The following is an 8,750-nucleotide window of genomic DNA, read 5'->3' on the forward strand; positions in this document are numbered from 1 at the left end:
ATATTGTTGACAGGTCCTTCCCTAAGAATATACCCACCATTTGAATATATCATCGTGAAGCCCTTCACTTTTATGGGCATGTATTGTATTCTTGACACTGTTTTGTATCCACCACTATGTATGTCCCTCAAGCGTATCTATATAAATACATATCATCCAAACCAGAAACATACACACACACGCACACACAACCAAAGCTAGGACTTGAATAACTAGGACACAAGCAAAAATAAGATTACGTGAATAATAAACCACCACTTAATAGAATGAAGAACCAACACAATGACTTTATTCATCTTGCACACATTACTCTTCTATTTGTGTTGATGAATTGTGCCACAATTGGCATGGCTCAATCAGTAAATGATGACTTTGTAAATGCTCACAATGTTGAGAGGGAAACATTAAGCATTCCACTTCTTGTGTGGAATGAAACATTGGCGACCTACGCTTACCAATATGCCACAACACAGGATACAAATGAAGGTGGTTGCTCTGGCGCATTGGTCCATTCTGGTGGTCCATTGACTATACTCGTGGGATTCATGAGTTTTTCGTATCTTTCTTTCTCACAATATATTTCACATTCTTAATTGCCTTAGAATTTTCCTTCCTCCTAGTCCAAAACCCTAGTGGTTCCCACCCGACTCACGCAACGATTCGGAGGCGAAAGGCATGACACAAGTGGTGAACCCGACGTGAAAATAGGTGGCAAGGAGATGGAAAATCAACTGGAGGCTAACAACATGATGATGATGTTCGAACGGATGCTTCAGGAACAACGTGTGATGTCGGAGATAGCGGCGGCAGTAGAGCGGCTCGTGCAACGGATCAGACAATTCAACGGAAAGGACGTATCGCGCTATCTTCGGGACTACAAGGCGGAAATGATACGGTGTGGGATTTTGGAAGGACTACAAGTGACATCCTTCAACCGGGTGGCTACCGACGGGCTTCAAGCAAGTATCCACGAGCTACGACAACAGAATCTGACATGGGAAGCGTTTGAAGAGGCGCTAAAGACCACGTTCGCTATCGAGGACTCCTCCAAGGCAACGCGGAGAGGATTGGGTAGAAACGCCGGACAAGGGGATGAAGGACCTCGATGTGTTTTCGGCATTCGAAAGTCGGTTCGGGAGGTTGTCTGCGAGAGATCAAGCTATCCTCGCACCGGACAAAGTTATCATGTTCTTACGAGCCGTAGACGTCCGGGACCGGAAGGATCTTGGAGTGCTTCTAGAGGACACGAATACCGAGAGTGGCCTCACCGAAACATGGGAAAGTGTGCGAGATATCGTTGCGCGATACACAAAGAGGGGGCAATTGTTACGGACATGACCATTTAATATCCCATGGTGAGAATTTACCGTAGTATTCTATACACGTGGATAAGTGTGAGGGTTAAATGAGAGTGTAAAGAAGGGGAGGATTACTTTTAATCCTCGGGATTGAGACAACCCAATCGGTCAAGTGTGAACTTGCCTGGGGGCCTTGGGTATCGCTATAAATAAGAGGCCTAACTGCCCTCATTTAATCATCTTTTGATTACATCGAGACTCTGCTCTTGTGGTGGGTCAACTCTTGTAGCGAGTGCGCCAAAACCAGGTACAACTCGACGCCATGGCGGTGGTATGGGACGCCGATCAAGGCTCGAGTCCGTCTCGATCCCTTCGCTCGGGGGTGGTCAGGTGGATCGGCACCCTTCTTTCTCTTTCTCCTTTCTATCTATCATTTGTTTATCCTTATCTTAAGCTTACTTTAGTACTTAGATCTCTAATAGCAATGGCTTGCCAATGAAGAAAAGAGGGTTTCGGAACCGATTCCGAAACCGAGATCCGGATCGGAACACCATCAACCGCGGGCTCAGGAGGCTACAACTGAGAAGGGAATCGACGCAACTACGGTGGAGCAATTGCTGAAGGAGATGGAAAATCTAAAAATCGCGATGGTGAAGAAGTCGGATGACCGTCCCACAAGTTCCAAGTACATGGACCGTCGATGCATATGGTGCGATAGCACCGAACATGATCGGAGGGATTGCGACGAGCACAAGGAAGCGCTACGACGGGATCTTATCTACTACGAGGGAAATCAGATTCATTCGATGGACTCTCGGAAGTCACTCCGACTGAACTTCCGGAAAGGCGGCATGAAGAAGATCCTAGAGGAGGAAATAGCGGTGAAGAACAATTACGCGACAACCGCGGGAATACGTGTCGGGGAGTCATCGGGAGCAAAGGTGTCTTTTTGGCCGGAAGTGCTAGAAAACACCGAGAAAACCGACTCTAACGAGATCCGAAGTACCGCGGAAGGCATCCGGGAAGCTACGGGATGGGAGTGCCCCGTCGATAAGAATAGCGTGTTTGCTTTATGCCAATTGCATGAAGTGTATGTAGATGAGAAGCGACAACACACGGATGAGGCGACCGGTCCATCGAAGACACCGGAAAGCTGGAACTCCATAGGTAAGGGAAAAGAAAAGATGATTCCGGCATTCAAGCTTGCCTCGGACATCGAACAACAAACGGACTTGAAAAAGGTGTTCGAGGAGAGAATCCTCGATAGCCGGGTAGATTTTTCGCTTCGAGAATTACTCGGAATAGCGAAGAAGGAGTTCCACGATCTTCTTGTGGATCTCGTGAAGAGAAAAATGCAAAGTATGGAGGAGAACGCTCCAAGGGTGAATGCAAATACCGTTCTAATGAATGACACTGAATTGGATGGCGAAATACCAAATTCTCACTACACAAAACCACACTGGGAACGCGCAACTACGGAGACTCCGGTCCGAATCGGTAACATCAAAGAACCCATGCTAGCATTGATTCATTACGGATCGGAGATCAACTTGATGTCCAAGGAATTCTACCAGAAGGGTAAGTGGCCTATTAACACCAATCATGGGTGGAAGATCCGGGCGGCCACTAAAGCAACAAAAGATCTATTTGCGACTTGTCCGGATGTGACGGTGAAGATCGGGGATGTCGAGATCGTCCAAAATTTCTTCGTACAAGACGAGGTCTCACATTCCGTGATCCTCAGGCAACCTTTTATCACGGCATCACGGATGGAGACGAAGGTGCTCGATAGCGGTGCGGCTTTTGCGCAAATTCGGAGCCAAAACGGAGGGAAATCCGTCGAATTCCTAATAGTGCAGGCAAATCATGAAAGGAACAAGAAAGATCACCTGTCCCAAACAAGAATGGATTTTTAGAGCGGACCGTTGCGGAGTGGGGAAATGATAGTCCGAGAAGCCCTGATACCCCACACAAGAAGAAACCTCTCGGTGCAAAACAAGTACGAATCGGTCCTGATGGGGCATCCACGTACACGGCCGTAACCGGAAGAATGAAGAAAGAATACCGAAAGGTGGAGGATAAGTTATGGTAGACATCAATAATAAAAGAAGACGAAGAAATCGTGGGCATAGTAGAAGAAGTGTTCTATGGAAACACACTACAACGGCTTGAAGAGCTCGCAGAAGATACAAGTCAGGGAAACCGGGTAATTCCGGTGGAGTCGGTCGAGATGTACGAGATCATTGTGAAAATGGAGCCGGATGCACTCCACAAAGAAGAAGCAATGGTAAGTATGAAATACAAGATCGTGGAGAAGAAAGTGAAACCGGCCACGGGACCGTTACTCGTAGATAGTGAACAAAAGAGGAAAGAAGTCTCAAGGGATCCGACACTTCGGAAGTCCATGGATATCGGACATGCCTTCACGGATGAGACCCGGAAGAAACTTCGGATCGGTGGAGGTGGGTTCCTATTAAAGAATGAAGAAGAACGATTCCGTGGGATGCTAGAGCGACATGGGAGAGCATTTGCATTTACATCGAAAGAAATAGGATGCGCTGACCTGAAGATAGTGGAGCCGATGATGATCTTCACGATTGACCATGTGCCATGGAACCTGAAGCCGATTCCGGTGCCACGGGCGCATATTCCGAAAATCATCGACTTGCTCAAGGAGAAGGTGGCGATGGGGATTCTAGAGCCATCAAATGCTCCGTACTCAAATCGATGGTTTACGGTTCCGAAGAAGAATGGGTCACTCCGATTTATTCAAGATTTGCAACCGGTGAACAAGGTCACGATCCGGAACTCCGGAGTCGGTCCGATAGTGGACGAATTTGCGGAAGCATTTGCCGGTCGCGCGATATACTCCATCAGAGACCTATACTCCGGATATGACCAATTCCAACTAGCTGGGAAGAGCCGAGACATCACTACCATGCGGACACCGATAGGATTAGTCCGGATGTGTACGCTACCACAAGGCGCGACGAACTCAGTCGCACATATGATGAATGCGATGAACAAGGTGCTCCGGGATTGCATACTGGAGATAACAATGCCGTTCCTAGATGACATTCCGATAAAAGGGTGTGCGGTGGAAGAAAAAGATGAAGCTATGGATGAACGGGGATGCTGAAGGTTCGTAGTCAACCATATCCGTGATTGTGAGAAAGTGTTACGGAAGTTAGAAGATGTGCATCTAACACTTTCTGGAGAGAAATCGGCATTCGGACAAGAAGAAAGATTGGTAGTCGGACATCTATGTGGGCCCTACGGCCGAAGACCATCACCAACCAAGATCGATGCGATTCGAGCTATGAAAGAAGTATGCGAGTCACAATCCGAAGTTCGAAGGTTTCTTGGAGCATGTGCATTCTACCACATATGGATTCCGCACTATGCACATATAGCGGACCCACTCTATCTTTTGTTGCGGAAGGGTAAGAAGTTTGAATGGAAACCGGAGCATACCAAAGCTGTGAAGAAGCTCAAGAAATCACTACGGAGGGCAAAAGCACTAAAGAAGCCGAACTATGACCAACCGATCATAGTAACGGTTCACACAAGTCCAACCGGAATCGGATGGGTCATCAATCAAGCCGATCCGGAAGGTTCGCGATATCCGATCCGATTTGGAGCAAAGGTTCTCAACAAAAGGCAACGTGGATATGCACAAGTTAAAAGAGAATTATGGGGAGTCGTGTCAGCAATCAAATCGGGCTCTTAGAACAAAACTCCATAGAAAACTTATATTTCACATGATATTCCATGTCCTCCGTCTTTCCAATCATATGTGTCAGTTGTGGAGCTATAAGAAGATTCACCATCCCAATAGAAACAGTTGCAAACAGATATGAACTGATTCCAGCATTTGTAAAAACAGTTGGGGAGAAAAAGAAAAAAAAACCGACCATGAAAATGAAATGTACTATACTAATCTCCACCTCTCACCCCATTTGCTTCGATCCCCACAACTTATTCACTCTCCCTTCATGATGTGCTTCGGCCCCCTCACCATCATCACTCCTAAAAACAACCAAATTGCTTCATTCAATCCACCTCCACCATCTCGCCGAATGCCACCAATGTCCTATGGAATTAACAACAAAATAAGTAAAAGAATTCCTCATCCCCTCATGAGCTGCTTCGATCCCCCCCACCATCATCACTCCTAAAACAGACACATTGCTTCCTTTAGTCCACATCCACCATCTCGCCGAATACCACCAACGTCTTGTGCAATGAATCAACAAAAATGAGAAATTGTTCCTTATCCCCTCTTAGGGTAATAAAAAGGGTCAAGGGCCAAGAGGACTCCCATTGTTCTTCAACAATGAATATCCAAAAAACAAATCATTTATTTTAGTAATTGTGATGAATAATTTCTAGAGCTTGTTGTTTTCTGAAGGAATTTTGTTATCACGATATTAATGGATAGGTTATTGAACACTATAAAATGTGGGCACACCGTGTTTGGATTATAATCAATCCTTAATTGGACTACATGCGACAAACACACATGCACACACATGCACTCTCACACCCACAACAAAGACTTTAATATTGAGAACGTGCAAAAATAATTTTAAGTGAATATTAAACAACCACTTTATTAAATGAATATTGTTACCATGTCCTTCCCTAAGAATATATCATGGTGAAGCCCTTCACTTTTATGGGCATGTATTGTATCCTTGACACTATTTTGTATCCAGCACTATGTATGTCCCTCAAGCGTATATATATAAATACATATCATCCAAACCACAAACATATCATCCTCAATGCTCACAATGTTGTAGTAACAACCTCTGAAATTGCGTGGACAAGTCTTTTAGATGCTGAAAACTGTTTAATTAGCATTAAGGGAATGAAAGTAGAATCGAACGAGGTATGCTACTACAAACTAGAGCACGGAAGGGAAAAAGGTGAGCAACCAGTCTTTCAAAGAGAAAAAACGATTAGGCTGATCGTAAAAACTGGCAAGAATATGATTATTGACCCTAAGCCAAGGGAGATCACACCGGCGACAGTGTGTTGGCCTATAGAAGGGCATTTGGATCAGTTATCATGGGACCCAGCCAGGTATTTTTGGAGAACTCAAGGAAAAACTAATGGGGAAAAGCTGGTTCAATTTTTCAGGTATAACACGAAGATTGGGAGGCAAATTCTTCTAGAACAAAAACATGACAAGGTTGCGGCAAGGAAATTTTGGATGCAGGAGGGCATAAGTGAAAGGAGACTAGATAAATTCTGGAAAATGATATGGCATGACAAATATGACCGCAAGATAATGATGTGTTTATGGCTTATTGCACATAGAGCCTTGCCGGTAGGGACGTGGGGTAAAGGCCCCAATGTAGACTCTAGATGTACTGCATGTGGACAGATAGAAAGCATCTCCCATTGTCTATGGGAATGTCGCAATGCAATGGCTGTATGGGGAAGGGCACTTCGTTTGCTTTGCCATGCCTCTAGTTCGTTCACCCTCAACTTGGGACATGCTTGTTGGATGTCTCTTGACGTTGATGTGGCGACATATGATAGCACATGCAATGCTAAGTACAGAGGGGAGAATGGCATTGTTCGGCTGATCACTGACAATGGGGTACCTACAACTTGTGTACAGAATCAAAAACTTGAAGATCTTTGGATGTTGCTTGCCCCCATTACTATATGGCATATATGGACACCAAGGTGTACCAAGGTATTTTCCGCACACAAACGCCCTCCAGCTAAATCGATTAAGCTAATTTGGCACACACTCATAACTACACTAAGAGCTCAATATGAGCGGATTAATGGTACTAATGATGCTGCAGACCTAATGAGGCTGAATTTTCGAAAAAGATGGTGTACGACACCGACGGCCGCAGCAAATGGAATGGATATATTATGGAAGTATGATGTACCCAGATGGTTGTTTCCCCCTCCCATTAGTTGAACGAGGGCTGTGAAAGACATGGCAAGTGGGATAGTGAAGGTAGGTGATGTATCTGAAAGGATGGTTTGAGTCATATGTAAAAGTGTAAGATAAATAAGTGAGATCTCGTATGTAGGCTAGGATAATCTTGGCACGGCCTACCTGAGAAAGGGATCGTGTTCATGATTATTTTAACTAATGGAGTATATTCTCTTTTGGGAAAAAAAAAAGAAAAGAAAAGAAAAAGCTCACAATGTTGAAAGGGAAACATGAAGCATTCCACTTCTTGTGTGGAATGACACATTGGCGACCTCCGCTTACCAATATTCTAGAACGCAGAAAAGAGTGCTTGGATCTCAGAAAAGAGTGACTAAGATTATAAGACCAACACTTGCGCTACTGGGCAAGTGTGTGGTCACTACACCCAAGTGGTGTGGGCCACCACACTTCATGTTGGATGTGTTTCTCATGTATGCACCTCCACCCAAGGTGCAACATACATTATTTGCAACTATGATCCCCCAGGAAATATCTCTGGCGAACGCCCATATTAAGTTTCGGTCTGATCATTATACATATCCACCCACTTGCACTTGTGCCCTACACCAATACATATACACCATCATCCCAAATAATCTTGCAATTGCTACAAATTGCCCTCCTTTGTTTTTAGGTATTTGTATCCATGTGAAATCATTGTTATTACTGTTTCTTGTTTTGTTTCAAATGCTCGAGAAATGATTGTTTTGAGTTAACTAACTCTTGTTGTGTGCTTGTAATAATTGCTAATGTAGAGAACAAACGCCATGGCTTTAAAGTTGTCGACAATATTTGTTATGACATGAAAGCCTTTTAAATTTTGATAGAGTAGGCCATGCTTGATCAAAATTATGTTTCTATTGGTAGATATTGCAATTTTTTTATTCCATAAAGCATAATAAAAAGGATTAAATTATGTACCCATAACATTCCTACTTAAAACATTTCCACAACTGTGCGGCGATTTATTGTGAGTAGAATTAGATTGCTAATTATGAAAACGCATCATCTATAGAAATGTCTTCCCCTATTGAATATATGGATGTATTTTGTTCATTCTCGCAATCAAATGATGAGTGCAAGTGGAACACTTCAAGGGTTCAGCCAGAGATTCACTTGCGTAATTGTGGTTGACAAAACTATACTAGACTCTAGCAACGTTTTGTTATACTTAAAATTAATGGATGTGAAGTATACGAGGGACCTTGGAGTACTTTTATAAATTGAAGAAGTTCTGTTTACACATTGGTCTGAAGGAGGCAAAGCAAGTGAACAATTTCATAAGTGTCACCCATGGGACAATGTGTTGAATGCGGGTATATAATGGTTGTATTCACAATGTCCCATTCGACACACAAGGTTTAGGCTATTTATGTAAATAGTGAAAAGTGCAATTGCCCTATGTCGGTTAGCATTTAAAATGCCTCTTGTAACCTAGTTTTAAGGTTATTCATCTTTGTAAAGAATGCTATTGTAACTCTGAGTAA

At 43.8% G+C, this 8,750-nt stretch overlaps 1 pseudogene; it reads left to right on the forward strand.

Annotated features, from left to right (window-relative positions):
* Positions 1 to 255: 255 nt before the first annotated feature.
* On the forward strand, positions 256 to 7,778 carry LOC147848295 (pathogenesis-related protein PR-1 type-like; annotated as a pseudogene).
* Positions 7,779 to 8,750: the final 972 nt, after the last annotated feature.

The sequence above is a fragment of the Azolla caroliniana genome, unplaced genomic scaffold (genome assembly GCF_043228905.1).
Source record: "Azolla caroliniana isolate FFs.n. ecotype wild unplaced genomic scaffold, voAzoCaro1.0.p SCAF_414, whole genome shotgun sequence".
Classification (NCBI taxonomy): Eukaryota; Viridiplantae; Streptophyta; class Polypodiopsida; order Salviniales; family Salviniaceae; genus Azolla; species Azolla caroliniana.